The sequence below is a fragment of the Ornithorhynchus anatinus genome, chromosome 17, assembly GCF_004115215.2.
Source record: "Ornithorhynchus anatinus isolate Pmale09 chromosome 17, mOrnAna1.pri.v4, whole genome shotgun sequence".
Taxonomy (NCBI): Eukaryota; Metazoa; Chordata; class Mammalia; order Monotremata; family Ornithorhynchidae; genus Ornithorhynchus; species Ornithorhynchus anatinus.
Window position 1 is genome coordinate 35,913,758 of NC_041744.1, and position 14,908 is coordinate 35,928,665.

At 52.0% G+C, this 14,908-nt stretch overlaps 1 protein-coding gene across 5 annotated transcripts in view; it reads left to right on the forward strand.

The window, feature by feature from the left end:
* Positions 1–386: 386 nt before the first annotated feature.
* Positions 387–14,908, forward strand: part of BBX (BBX high mobility group box domain containing) — a 193,071-nt gene continuing 178,549 nt past the window's right edge. For 3 of the 5 annotated variants that reach the window (XM_029082902.2, XM_029082912.2, XM_029082911.2), the window contains exons 1-2: positions 387–532; positions 2,750–2,821. The gene's annotated coding sequence lies outside the window, so the exon portion shown is untranslated. Of the gene's footprint in view, positions 533–2,749; positions 2,822–3,072; positions 4,033–14,908 lie in introns of all 5 variants that reach the window. The other 2 variants (XM_039914521.1, XM_029082903.2) reach the window with 2 other exon arrangements.

Consider the following 14,908-nt stretch of genomic DNA (forward strand, 5'->3'; position numbering starts at 1 on the left):
ACACCGCTGACAAGCGGGGCGGCCGGGCCCCCTCCCCCCAAGCCCGGCACGGGGAAGTTGGGAGCCCGCAAGCCCCTGCCCGGGGAGTTGGCGCAGCGCTCGGCGCAAAGTGCCGGACGAGAAAAGGGGCGAAGGCGGCGGCCGCCCCGAAGCTGGCGCTCTGTGTCTGTGTGTGTGTGTGTGAGAGTGGGAGGGGGGAGGGGGCGGGGCCGGGCGTATGGAACGGGCGCTCGGATTGGGCGGCGCGGCGGTCGCTCGGGCGGGCGGCCAATGGCGGGGCTCGTCTCATGGGGCCGGGGGCTGCGGGCCGCCCCGGCCGCTCCGCACGGTCTGGGGGCCGGAGCAGCGGGCGGCGGGACGCCGGGGAGCGGGGGGCATCGCCGCCGCCGCCGCCACGGCCCTGGCCCTGGCCCTGCCCGGCCGCTCCATCCACCGCCACCCCGCTCCACTTTCCCCTAGGGCCCCCCCCGAGCGTGCACACACCGTCTCCCCCCTGGCACACGCACACTCGGGAGGGCGAGGAGCCGGAGAGGTAAGCCAGTCCCGCCCAGCCCACCCACACGCTTCGGGACCCGGTCGCCCCCCTGGCCCCGCACGCTCCCCCTCCCCCCGGGCACACGCCCGCTCGCCCCCTCCCCACCCCCGGGGAAACTTTGGGGGGGCGATCGGAGCCGGGGGGGGGGGGGGCGTCCCCACCTCGTCCCCCGGGGAGGTCGGGGCGATGCACCGAGCGAGGGAGGGGGCGTCGGTAGGCCGGCCTGGCACGGGGGGGTCGGGGGGCTCCCGGGGCAGCCGCTGCCGGGGAGGAGGAGGAGGAGGAGGAGGAAAAACAACAGCGGCGGCGGCAGCGGCCTCGGTGCCACCCCGGGGGAGCCCCCTCCCTGCCCAACTTCATCCCGGGGAGGGGGAAGGGCGTGTGCCCCCAGGTGGGGGGGGGCGGGGTGTCTGTGTGTGTGTGTGTGTGTGCACACACGGGGCAGGACGGGACGGAGGGGGTTATTTTCCTGGGGCGGGCAGGGGCCCCATCCCCATCCTCATCCCCATCCCGGTGTGGGCCGGGGGTCCCGGCCGTGCCGCCCGGCAGAGGCCGGGGGAGGGAAGGAGGGAGGGCGGCGGGGAGGAGGAGGACGAGGACGAGGAAGGCCTCGGCCGTTGCAAAGTGCCGTTTCTGGAGGTAAGTTGCTTCCTCCTCCTCCTCGCCCGCTGACGATTTATTTTTCCTGTTATTTGGGGGAGCGGGGGGGGGGGGCGAAAGTTGCCGGGGTGGGGGGTCCCGGGGGTCCCCCTCCCTCCCTCCCCCCGGCCGAGACAGAGCAAAGGTAAAACGAAACGATGCGGAAAGCCGAGCCCCGACATGGACGGCACAGCCGGGCGCAGGGACCGGGCTGTTTTCTGGACGCTCTGCGGGGAGGGGGAGACCCTCCCCTCCCCCCCGCACCTCCGGCCCCGCCGGAGCCCCCCGGGGTTGGGGGGTGGATCCTCGCCGGGTTTTGGCCACTAAAAGTTTCGGGGGTCGAGGTGGGGCCGGGGGGGAGTGGGGAGGAGGAGGCGGCTCCCCGCCGGGGGTCGGGGGGGCCTTCGAGGGCCGAGGGGACCCCAGACCCAATTGGGGTCCCGGGGCTGCGGCAGCTGCTCCCTCCTCTTCCTCCCGGGAGGAGGACCAGAGGGAGGAGGAGGAGGAGGAGGAGGTGTTTGCAGGCGGATCTCCCCTCCAGCCGGACCGCCGGGCAGGCCGGCCCGGTGGCCGGGGGTCGCCCCGGGGGGCGACCTCGTCCCTCCCCCCCCCCCCCCAAGCTGTCTTTGCAGACTCCCCTCCCGCCCCCCACCCCGGGGTTGGGGCATCGGCCTCCTTCCACCCCCCCCCACCCCCCACCCCCAAAGCAAGATGGACTCTCCTCTGTTTCTCTTTCTCTCCGGGTCCCTGTCGGTGCCTTGTCAGCCTTTAAGATCGACATTTTGTACCGAGATGCAAACTTGACGGGGATCGGCGGCCCGAGCCGGGTCGGGGAGCTCTGTGTCGTGTGTCGTCGTCCCCCGTCCCCCCCCGCCCCCCGCCATGAGGCCCTGCCCGGCTCCCTGTCCGGCCCCCCTCCCGGCCTCGCACTTGCCACGAGAGAGGCTCTGGGCCAAGGCGTCTTCCACGGTCGGCCCGGATCTCCGATCCGCGGATCGCGGTGGGGAGGGGACCCCGGGGAGGAGGGGAGACCGCCGCCCGTCGCCGCCCGGCCGGGCCGCTGGCCGCTCACCTGGGAGGACCGACCGCCGCCGGCCGGTCCCGCCGCCTTGGCCCGACCCGGCCGGAGCGGGCCCCGGGAGGCTCCGGGACGCCGACGGAGACGGGCCGGTCGGAGGGCGACGTGGCCCCGAGGACGGCGGCCGCCGGGCCGGGTTGGCGAGGGACCGGCGGGAGGCGTCTCTGCGTGTGCGGGATGGATCCGCTTTCCTCCTTGGAACGTATGGGAAGCGGCTGCGCCCCGGGGTGGGGAGAGGGAGCGAGAGCCCACGAAGGACGGAGACGCGCGCACGCGGCTGGACGCGTCCTCGACTGGTTGGCGGTCTCGCCCCTCGGGGACGCTCCGGGGCCGGTCGCCTCTCTCTCCGGTTCCCGTCGAGCACGTCGGGCGGTCCGCCTCCCCCCCGAAGAACGGGGCCTCGGCTTTCGGGGTCTCCCGCCGGGGTCGCCGCGCCGCCCGGCCGACGTCGACGGTCGCGGCGTGCTGATCCCGTGCCTTTATTTGATTCTTCGTAGGTCGCCGTCGCGTGACGGTCGCTTCGGGGAAACTCCGTCTTCCTCTGCCCGGGATTCCCATTCGCCTTCCTGGTAAGTTGCCTTCTCCGCGCCTTCCGAGGAGACGGGGGGGGGGGGGTTTATTCCCCAAAAGGACGGGTTTCCCTCCGCCCCTGTCCGATCTAGGGCCGAGAGGCCGGGTCAGGTGGGAACGTTCCCACCCGGAAGGCTCGGCCTCTCCCCGGTTCTCGGCGCGCGTGAAAATTTATGACGTTGAGGGCTTTGCGTTTTAAGGGCCGGATTTCTTTCTTTTTTTTTCTTTTTTTTTTTAATCTGTCTTCAAGCGTCTGTCTCCTCTCCCCTTGATATTTCTTTTCCGCTGCTGACGAAAACCGTGGAGCCCGTTCTGTAACCGTACAACCCAGTTAGACGGAGGAGTTTCGGCGACTAGGGCGAACTCGCTAAAGACGCGGAGCGGTCCGAGAGTTAGGAGCCTCGCGCGGTTAGGTGGGAGGCTTTCGACTCGAGGATCGCGGGAGGCTGTGAATGGCCGGGGCGGGGGCGTGGGTGGGCGTCGGCTGCCTCGTTTTCTGGGCCATCTCCGCACTCCGACGGTTCTTGCACCTCCGAGAGCAGTGAATTCGAGCGGCCCCTCGACTCGGAAGGCGAGCGAGAGTGACCGGGATGTCCACTTCTCCCCGTCGAAGGTTGACCGGGCCGGGGTTTAATCTGGAGGACTCTGAAACCTCGTCGCCTCTCGGAGCGAGCGCTCTCTGGGGCGGTGGATCGGAAGTCCCAGATGAAAGGAGAAAAGAAATACGGCCGGGTCTCACCCAAGTTAAGGAGAACTGAGAGCGTCGGGCCGAACCGTTCCTTGGGTCGCCGCGTCGTGCCGCCGCCTCCGGACGGCCGCGTGTCGGTGCGGGAGCGTCGACCTGATTCGGCCGCCACCCGTTGCGCCACAGGCTGCCGAATCGGAAGAACGCGCGGGCTTCCGTCCGTGTGTATTTGCCGTCCCGGCCGCTCCTCGGAACCTTTGGAGGGTTAACTGTGGAAGGGGTGTGTGAAAACCCGGGGGTTTAGTGTGTCTGTTCTTAAGCCGGCATTTTAACGAGTCAGAACTGCAGAAAGATTTCCCCTCCTAGGTCAAGTGGCCTAAAGGTGGTGAGACCCCAGAGCCTTCCGACTGATGAATCGGCGATGGCCAGTTGGGCCCAACTCGATCCGCCGCCGGGCTCGCTCTGCCCCTGGAGCCCAAAAAAACACCCAAAAAACAAAACCCGACGGTTCCTCGTGTTGTGAAGGTACCCCCCCCCCCCCAAAAACCGCTGCTCAGGGGTGGAGCAGATCTGGGGCAGAAACTTGAATTTGGTTGACCAGGACAGAAAAACCCGTGGCCGCTTGTGCTTTGTGACATCTCTCTCCGTGAAGTTTTGCACCTGTCTGAAACACTGCACTTGGAGTTTGCGCTTGGAATTTTGTATTCCGAGTCGGAGGACCTGGGTTCTAATGCTGGCTCGGCCACTTGCCCGCGCGTGACCTTGGACGGGTCACCTGACTCTTCCGTGTCTCAGTTTACCTCGTCTGCAAAATGGAGGTTCAGTACCTGTGTGCCCTCCTTCTCAGACAGTGAGCCCCACGTGGGACCCGACTAACTGACATCCGCCCAAGCGCTTAGTACGGTGCTTGGCACGTAGCGCTTAACAGATACCCCGTCTTTATTCTGACATAATTATCATTATTACTACTGCTGATAAGGAAGATTAAACCTCACTTACCCATAGGGGAGTTGTAGCCAGAGTGTTTATTCCACAAATGATAGTGACCAGTCCTAAAGGAAATCTGGTGAAATGGGGTATGTTGACTCATGTGAGAAGCACAGGTGTCTTGTAAGAACCTCCGTGGGACCTGGGAATTTTGAGTCGACGGGATTTGAGATTTTGGCGTAAACCAAAATGTTTGTGTTTCCATGAAGCTCCTTCTTTTGTTTGTTTTTTGAAAAGAAAAAATCTTGGGGGTTGTTGGAAATCTCTAGATGGCTAGAATGTTTAGTTTGTATTCTGAATGATTACAAAAAAAAGCAAACCCACCACATTGGTACATAGGGGTGTCCATAGCTGTCTCATTGCAGCTCACCTAATGCTTTTAAATATCAGTCATTTCCCCATTGGAAATATACTTGTCTAAGTCGTACGGGAAAGTGCAGTCAGCAGTTTGGGAAAAATAAAGATAAAGAAAAAAGCCTCCACTTCTCTCCCAGCACAGATTACTTCCCTGGTTTAATTTTTTGACTTTCAAGAAAAAAAGCTGGGTTTAAAAAATCAGAAGAGTGGTGCTTGGAAGGAGAAGGTCTTAGAAGTGGTTTTCTTTCTTTCTTTTTTTTTTGATAAGTTTATAACGTTAGGAAACCTCAGTTTTTTGCGTGGGAAATGCAGCGATCAGTTTTGGCGAACCAGTTCCATAACTTGCGATAGTGATTTTGTAGAGTATTATGAGCCTTATCTTTTCTGCATCGTGAAGGGTTTCAGAACCTGTTCATCTGTTTGCTTGGAAATGGTTCTGAATCTCTGTTCAGATGGCCAGAAGTGGGGTCTTGCACTTTAAATTCGATCAGCGATGATAGAAAACGATGCCCTTGCTGACGTCTCGCCGGGTTACGTCTTCGGAAGCATCCAAAGTAGTCAGAGTTCTGCTCCTTCCTTTAATGGTTCCCCAAATAAAAGTATCACCTCGGTCCCCCGTGGCACTCGTCCAAGCGCTTAGTACAGCGCTCTGCAGATAGTGAGCGCTCAGTCAATTAGTCAAATGGTATTTATTGAGCCTCTACTGTGTGGAGAACACTACTAAGCGCTTGGGAGAGTGCGATACGACGGTGGTGGATATGACTGAAGTTTCAGAGTTGCTCTTTGGCTGTGAGAGACTCCCTTCCTCTACGACTGTTCCACAGGCTTTAGGAACCCAGGGCAGATACTTAAAAATTCAGTCCCTGCCCATGAGTGTACAATTCACTGGGAGAAATGAATGGCTCTAACTTGCTCAACAGATAATAGAGAAAAGGATGAAGAGCTCAGAGATAAAACGGTAAAAACAAACAACAAGCAATTAAGTACAAAAGGAGGAAAAGATAAACAGTAAATAAATGTAAACATGACTGCCGAGGAGGTTGTGGGGAGGCTAACTGAGAGAGGTGTATTTATTTTGCACTTTCTCCCTGGTGTGGAAATCACTCAGCACTTTTCTTGGCGCTTTTTTTTTCTCTTTCATGGCATCGGTTAAGCGTTTACTATGTATCAGGTGCTGTACTAAGTGCTGAGGTGGCTCACTTTTCTTGGCCTTTTATTTCATGGTAGTGGTTAAGCAATTTACGGTGAGTACTAAGTGCTGAGGTAGATCTCTTGGCTTTTTTTTTTTAAATGGTACTGATTAAGCGTCTGCTATGTGTTGGGCACTGCGCTAAGTGCTGAGGTAGATCCAATCAAATCAGGATGGACGCGGTCCCTGTCCCGCATGGGGCTCACAGTCTTCGCCCCCCATTTTACAGATGAGGGAACAGAGGCCCAGAGAAGGGAAGTGACTTGCCCACAGCGGGCAGGTGGCCGAGCCGGGATTGGGATCCAGCTCCTTCCGACTTCCAAGCCCGCGCTCTATCCACCAGGCCACACTGCCCCTCTGTGCGGCTAGACCTTGCTGTGGTCTCCTGCACCACCCCATTGAGATAAATGGAAGATCTGCGCAAACATTGAGGTCAGCACACAGGTCTAAACGACGGTGATGAGATGGAAGTAATTTTGGTTCTTCTGGGCTATAAGTGACTAATGGATTATGTCTTTAGCAGAAATGAAGATAGGGTGGTGGTGAGACTCCAGTTAAAATAACTCCTCGTAACACTTTCGAAAGAGTCCTTCGCAATTTGTAAAAAAAAAAAATCTTATTAACTGACAGCTAAAGGAGCAGAAAAGTACTAGTTTCCTAATCAATTAGAGGGGTCATTATCAGATACTCACCCTTACCTGTATTCTTAAAAAGGACTTTTCTTAGGGTTGATGATAGAGGCCTCCTTAATATCACGACTTAATATCATAGGAAAGAACCCGGGCTTTGGAGTCAGAGGTCATGGGTTCGATTCCCAGCTCTGCCACTTGTCAGCTGTGTGACTGTGGGCAAGTCACTTCACTTCTCTGTGCCTCAGTTCCCTCATCTGTAAAATGGGGATTAACTGTGAGCCTCACGTGGGACAACCTGATTACGCTGTATCTACCCCAGCGCTTAGAACAGTGCTCTGCACATAGTAAGCGCTTAACAAATACCAACATTATTATAATACAGGTCACAGATATCGAGAACCACTTGATTAAAACAAGGACCGGTTCCGTTCGGCAGTTCCAATAGTTAACATTGTCAAACTCCACTAAATCCTCACGAAACGATCATATTTTAACACTTTTTGACCCATCTAGACTGTGAGCTCCTTGTGGGCAGGGAATGTGTCTGCTCTTGTATTGCGCTCTCTCAAGCGCTCAGTACAGTGCTTTGCACAAAGTAAGTACTCAATAAATGTGACTGAATGAAGAGAACACTGGAAGATTGCCTCACCTCAAAGATGAATATGCTCTTTGAAGATAAGGAAATTAGTACTGTCCGCTCTTCTGCCAAAGGGAAAGCAGGATTCCTTAAGCCATACTGATCAAAAGTCTCCCAAAGTCTTGAATTTGCCCATTTTTTTATACTACCGGTCCGCTTCGCTGACTTTGAATTTATCCGCCTGAAATATAACAGCGTTGAAAATTCGCAGATACTACACTTGAGGTCCTAAGGGTTTTTTTAAATTTTTAAAAATTATAATGTTGATAACCATTGCCCTGAATTTTTTGTGTTTTGTATCATTTTCCCTTCGACTTTTCCATGAATATATGGGCAGCTCTCTGTGCTGAAACTTTTTATGAACATTAAACGTTTTCTCTAAAAAGTGTGCTCATTACACACTTGAAGGAGGGCACTTCTTCTTGGGCTCTGTTTAGAATAACTTCAGTCCGGCATCTAAGAAACTCCTTTCAGCGGCTTTTCTATTTATCTGAAGAAGAAAAGTAATCAAGAATGCAGGATGTCTATATACATTGTTTTACTATTTAAAGTGCCTGGCAGCTCTTGACAAATACCGAAGCTGTTATTATTATTAAAGCATTTATCTTTTCACCTGACCACATTTCCGTTCTCCCTTTTCAGCTGGTAGTGATTTGGGGTCATTGTCCTTTGTCAGCTGTGAGCTTCCTGAGGGCAGAGACACTCTCATATCAACCCATCGATGATACCTACTGAGCCTTTGCTATGTATGCAGCAGTCAGTCAGATTTATTGAACGCTGACAGTGTGCAGAGCACTGTACTAAGTGCTTGGGAGAGTACAATGTAATAGACACATTCCCTGTCCATGAGGAGTTTACAGTCTAGTGGGGGAGCCAGACGTTAAATAAATAAATTAGAGATAAGTACGTAAGTGCTGTGGGGAGCACTGGTAAAGAGCACTGTACTAAGCACCCTCTGCCCTCTATCCTCCTCCCACAGCCCGGTGATCCCAGGCCTTGGTTTACCCCCCAGATCCGGCCTCTTTTCCCTACCCCCAGCCGTTACCCCATATGGTTGGGCTTGGTTCCTTGCGTGGCGTAGTGGATAGAGCATGGGCTCGGGATGCAGAAGGTCACGGGTTCTAATCCCGCCTCTTCCACATGTGTGTTGTGTGACCTGGGGCAAGTCACTTCACTTCTCTGGACCTCAGTTCCCTCAACTCTAAAATGGGGATTGAGACTGTGAGCCCCACTTGGGACAGGGACTGCGTCCAACTCGATTTGCTTGGATTCATTCATTCAGTCGTACCTATTGAGCGCTTACTGTGTGCAGAGCATTGTACTAAGCGCTTGGAAAGTACAATTCAGCAACAGAGACCTTCCCTACCCAACAAACGGGTTGTATCCAGTCCAGCGCTTACTATAGTGCCTGGCTAAGCGCTTAACAAATAGCATCATTATTATTATTGTTACTCCTATAAACTGTCCCCTTCCCAACAAGTGGCCGCTGCCATTTGCTGCTGTTTGACCTTGGGCAAGTTACTTCACTTCTCTGTGCCTTGGTCACTTCATCACTAAAACGGGGGTGAAGACTGTGAGCCCCATGTGGGACAGGGACTGTTTCCAATCTGATTGTTTTGTATCCAGCCTAGCGCTGAGAAAAAGTGCCTGGCACACAGTAAGCGTTTCACAAATACCATAAAAAAAATTTTATTTCAGAAATTTCATTTATCGATTGAAATTTAGTCTGTAATTACCCCTTGAAATAGTCTTCTTTTTTTTTTTTTTTTTTTTGGAAAGACCCAAACTACTTTGACTGAAATTTTGTTTATAATGAAATAGTCATTTTGGGGGGAATGATTCTGGTAAAAGGTATCGTGGTCATGCCGTCACCTGCAGAGTGCTTCCTTACATGTCACGTTTTCAAAAAAAACAGTGTCGTTCACTATTCCTTCGGCAATATATGTGCAGATTCATTTGTGAGAAGTTTTTATGAGGGTCGGACTCTTTCCTTTTACAGTGTCCATTCATTATACACTTGAAGGAAAGAGTGCACTTCTGCCATTTAGAATATCCTCAGACATATATCTCGGAAAATCCCATTAAGATGCTTTCCTATTTTTTTTTCTTTTTAAAGAAAAAGGCATATGGAATGCAACATGTGGCGGATAGTGGGAAGGTCGTAAATTTAAACAGGGCAAAGACAAGAAAATGCAAAAGTTATGGTACTCGAAGAGATCTCGTTTTGTTTAAACAGTACATTATTCACTACATTTAAAATGCAGATACCTTTTAAATACCCCAATAGGAGTAATGTGGATGAGCTAGGGTTAAGGGGATTTTAACCTTTTCTTTTTCCTCACTTTTGTGGTTAAACTTACCAGAAAGGCACTTCACTGGCCAAGGTTTTTATTTTTTGTTTCTATACAGTTTCATGACCTTTAATTCTTGTAGCAGGGCAGATTATTCAACTTTGTCAGGAACCCAGTCCACCGTGGAGGTTAATTGGTCGGTACCTCAAACCTTTGGCAAGCAGCAGTCGAGTAGCCAGCTGGGGGGTCAATACCGCTCGGCTGCTCTAATTCAAAATCCTTTGGGTATTTTCTGATTTACAAAGATGATTTTCGTGTCGTCCCCCATAAGCCTGTTTCTTGTGGTAGGTGCATTTTGGGTGACTCTGAGACTTCCATATGATGGTGATAATAATAATGTTTGTCAAGTGCGTATCATGTGTCAACCAACACATTAATCACCGGGACAGATACAAGATAATCGTGTGGGCAGGGATTGTGTCTGTTCATCGTTGCGTTGTACTCATCCCCAGCGCTTAGTACAGTGGTCTGCACCCAGTAAGCGCTCAAGAAGTGCAGCTGACTGACGGAGCCGTAGACTTAATCTTAAAACCCCAGTGGGACTCGAGCACAAAGCAGGGTGTTACTGCTAAACAGAGTGGTTTGCTTCGTGTACAGTTAGAAGAAGAGGCTCTTGGAAGATCTGAAGACTTTCAATACGACTCTGCTTCCTTCTAATTAGGCCACCTCTGTCTAATCAGGCAGTCCATCAGTGGTGTTTTTTGAGCCCTTTCGGGGTGCAAAACACTGTACTAAACGCTTGGGAGGTTACAACAGAGTCATTAGATGTAATTCCTGCCCACGAGGAGCTTAAGGGAAGGCAGACATGAAAATACAGAGGAAGATGGGAAAGCGAATATGCTTCTGAGTGACTTTTTTAGGGAACTTGTTAACTGTTTAGTCTATTTCAGGCACTGTACTAAGCGCTGGGGGTAGATACAAGCAAATTAAGTTGGACCCAGTCCGTGTCCCGCTTGGGACTCGCCCTCCAAATCCCCATTTCACAGATGCGGTAACTGAGGCCCAGGGACATGAAGTGACTTGCCCGAAGTCACACAGCAGAGCTGGATTCTAATCCCAGCTCCCTTGGGCAAGTCACTTCATTTGTCTGTGCCTCAGTTCCCTCACCTGCAAAACGGGGAGTCACTACCAGTTCTCCCTCTAGACTGTGAACTCGTTTTGGGCAGGGAATGTGTCTGTTATAGTGTATTCTCCCAAGTACTTAGTACAGTGCTCTGCACACAGTAAGCACTCGATAAATACGACTCTATTCCCTCCTACTTAGACAGTGAGCCCCATGTGGGACCTGATGATCTTGTATTCATTCAACAGTATTTATTGAGCGCTTACTATGTGCAGAGCACTGTACTAAGCGCTTGGAATGGACAAATGGGCAACAGATAGAGACAGTCCCTGCCCAGTGACGGGCTTACAGTCTGATCATCTTCCCCAGAGTTTAGTATAGTGCTTGGCATAAAGTAAACCCTGAACAAATACCACGATAATTTGGGTGAGCGCCTAAGTGTGTGGTGAGCACAGAGTAGTCTGAGGGGCCGAAACCAGGGGGGAGAAGAACTTAACCTGGGGCGGCCTCCTGGAGGTGATGAAATTTCAGGAGGACGGGGAAAATGAGGAGAGCTGTCACGTGGTGTGCGTGAGAGGAGACGGGACTAGATTGTGAGCTCGTTGTGGGCAGGGCATGTGCCCGTTTACTGTTATTCTCCCAAGTGCTTACTGCTGAACTCAACACAAATTAAGCACTCAGTAAATGCGATTGAGAGAGGGGAGAGAGAGAGGCACGGTGGATAAGGTTGGTTGGCTTGAAGGGAACAAAGAACGTGAGCTGGAGTGGAGTGAGAGAGAGGGGAACAGGGTAAATTAGCAGGGAGAGAGGCGATGGAGTCTTCTAAAGCCCGTGGTCAGGACTTCTGCCGGATGCGGAGAGGATTGGGAAATACCTGGAGGTTTTCTGATAGGCAGGGAGACGGACGTTCTAGGTCAGTGATCCGGGCAGGGGAGTGAAGTACCAACCCGGGAGGAAGAGACTGGAGGTGGGGAGATCTAGACCGTCTTCCCCTCTAGACTGTGAGCCTGTTGTGGGCAGGGAATGTGTCTGTTGCTGTACTATCCTCTCCCAAGGACTCAGTCCAGTGCTCTGCACACAGTAAGCGCTCAGTAAATACGAACGAATGAATGAATCTGTGAGGAGACTGGTGACGACGGGGCTTAGAACGTGGGCCTAGAAGTCAGAAGGACCCGGTTCTGTTCCCGGCTCTGCCACGTGTCGGCTGTGTGACCTTGGGGAAGTCACTTTGCTTCACTGGGCCTCATATGTAAAATGGAGATTGAGAGTGAGAGTCCCTTGTGGGACGGAGACTGAGTCCAGCCTGATTAAATTTATGTCTATCCCAGAGCTTAGAAGAGTGTCTGGCACATTGTTAACGCTCAACTAGTACAATAACAAGTCAGCTTTTAGCGTGAAGGATCTGTTAACATGTGCCTGAGTCTTGAGCTTGGTGCTCAGCAGCTGTTGCTCAGAGAATAACTTTTCTCAGAGGGCATAATTGCCGTGGGCCCCCACATCCATTTATATTTGAATATTAAATAGGTTCTGGTCATTTTAATAAAACCAACAGAGAACATATCTCTTCATTTCTCAGCAAAGGATATATCCGTCTTGGCCACGTAGGAGCACGCTCCTGAATAGCGACCGTTGTCCCGGGAGGAATTTTGTAGTCGTCGTTCTGTTTTTTGATTTTTGTTTTGCGTACGTTGGGCGTCTCGAATGCAGGCCCTCATTCTTTCAGGATTCTGTGTTAAAATGGGCCTGGCTGGGCCTTTTCCCTTATTGTAGCTCCTCGAGATCACAACTCGATAGCAGTTCGGGAGCAATGCGGAAGGCAGTCTCCTCTCCTTTGACAGTGCGGGATGGTAGCGAGTGTCCGCCCTGCTATTATTAATTACTTCTCTTTGGACCTTGCTGTTGGACTGTCGTGGGGTGGCTAAGTGCCTCAGTTTCTCTTTGGAACTCTCTGTTGAAGAGAAACCACAACTCCTAAGAATTTAAAAAAATTTTTATAATGATGTTCATGTTAGTGTTCACTTCCTACCGTGTGCCAGAGAAGTTAAGTGATTTGTCCAAGGAGACACAGCGGTGGAACCAGGATTAGAACCCAGGTCCTTCTAACTCCTTGGCATGTGCTCCTTCCACTGGGTTATGCTCCTTGACAGCGTTTTCCATGTTTGGTTTGATCCTCATGTAGTTCTGTCTCTCACCAACCTCATTTGAGTTTGGAGGACCCAAAGGTGGGCAGAGTAGGGAGGCGAAAAGATAAATCGCGTCCTCGCTTAAGAGTTGCCAGGGTTTCATTATGAGGCCCCAATACTTCTAAGAATAATTCCTTTTTAAAAAGTGAAGAGTGTGGACACTTAATCTTTTCTAATGGGATCTGTTAAGCTCTTACTTTGTGCCAGGGACTGTTCTAAGTGCAAGGGTAAGAGAGAAGATAATCAGCTTGAACACAGTCCCTGTCCCACATGGGGCTCACAGTTTAAATCCCCATTTGACAGATGAGGTAAGTGAGGCCCAGTGAAGTGACTTGCCCAAGGTCACACAGCAGACTGGTGGAAGAGCCGGGATAATAATAATAATGTTGGTGTTTGTTAAGCGCTTACTATGTGCAGAGCACTGTTCTAAGCGCCGGGGTAGATACAGGGTAATGAGGTTGTCCCACGTGAGCTCACAGTTAATCCCCATTTTCCAGATGAGGTGACTGAGGCCCAGAGAAGTTAAAGTGACTTGCCCACGGTCACACAGCTGCCAAGTGGCAGAGCCGGGATTGGAACCCGTGACCTCTGACTCCCAAGCCCGGGCTCTTTCCACCGAGCCGCGCTGCTTCAGAACCCGGGTCCTTCCGATGCCCAGAACCGTGCTTTATCTACTAGGCGCTTCTGTCTCTTGTAGGGTTCAGCCGTATATCCTATGGAGACTTGGTCTTCTCCTCCAATTTGAAACTTGGAAGATGAGTTGCCGGTTTTAGAGTCTGTCGGAAACGGGTCCAACTGACAGCAAACGGTAGTCGTCATTTGGTAAATTTTGATTGTGGCAGATCGGTAGACTCACCAATTCACTTGTGCTCTGTTTTTATTGATGTTGTTTGGGGAGCCCCACCCATGGAGAAATTTAGAATAACAGGTGTATTGAATTGCCCTGTGTAACCGTGCAGCCCTTTCTTTGATCTAACACTCTCTTCTTTGGTGTCTGTGGATTTTATTGCTGGCATTCTTTACCCTATTCTCTCACTTGAAGATAACTTTGCCAAATTGTCTTTGGCCTAAACACTTCCCCGCCCCATCTCAACCTTTGAGCTATTTTGACTGATTCTAACCGGGGTGGTTAAAGTCCATTTCCATTTAGCATTAGATAATGGCAGGTGCATGGAGTGTAGATAATTACAGATGTCTAATTCGCTAGCACAGGTTGACCTTTCGCTGAATAGTGTGTGAAAGATCACACTTTGAAAATTAAACGTTTGCGGATATAAACATTCAAGATATTGCCTTGCTAATATGCCTCAGTTCCCTCATCTGTAAAATGGGGATTATCTGGGAGCCTCACGTGGGACGACCCGATTCCCCTGTGTCTACCCCAGCGCTTAGCACAGTGCTCTGCACATAGTGAGCGCTTAACAAATACCAGCATTATCCTTATTATTATTAATACACTTGATTGTATTGAGAAGCAGCGTGACCTAAGGGAAAGAGCTAGAGAACCTGGGTTCTGATTCCGGCACAGCCACTTACCTGCTTTGTGACCTGAGGCAATTGAACCAATCAATCGATCAGTGGTCATTATTGAGCTCTTACTATGTGCAGAGCACTGTACTGAGGGCTTGGGAGAGTATTCATTCATTCATTCAATAGTATTTATTGAGCGCTTACTATGTGCAGAGCACTGTACTAAGCGCTTGGGATGAACAAGTCGGCAACAGATAGTGACAGTCCCTGCCGTTTGACGGGCTTACAGTCTAATCGGGGGAGACGGACAGACAAGAACGATGGCACTAAACAGCGTCAAGGGGAAGAACATCTCATAAAAACCGATGGCAACTAAATAGAATCAAGGCGATGTACAATTCATTAACAAAATAAATAGGGTAACGAAAATATATACAGTTGAGCGGACGGGTACAGTGCTGTGGGGATGGGAAGGGAGAGGTGGAGGAGCAGAGGGAAAAGGGGAAAATGAGGCTTTAGCTGCGGAGAGGTA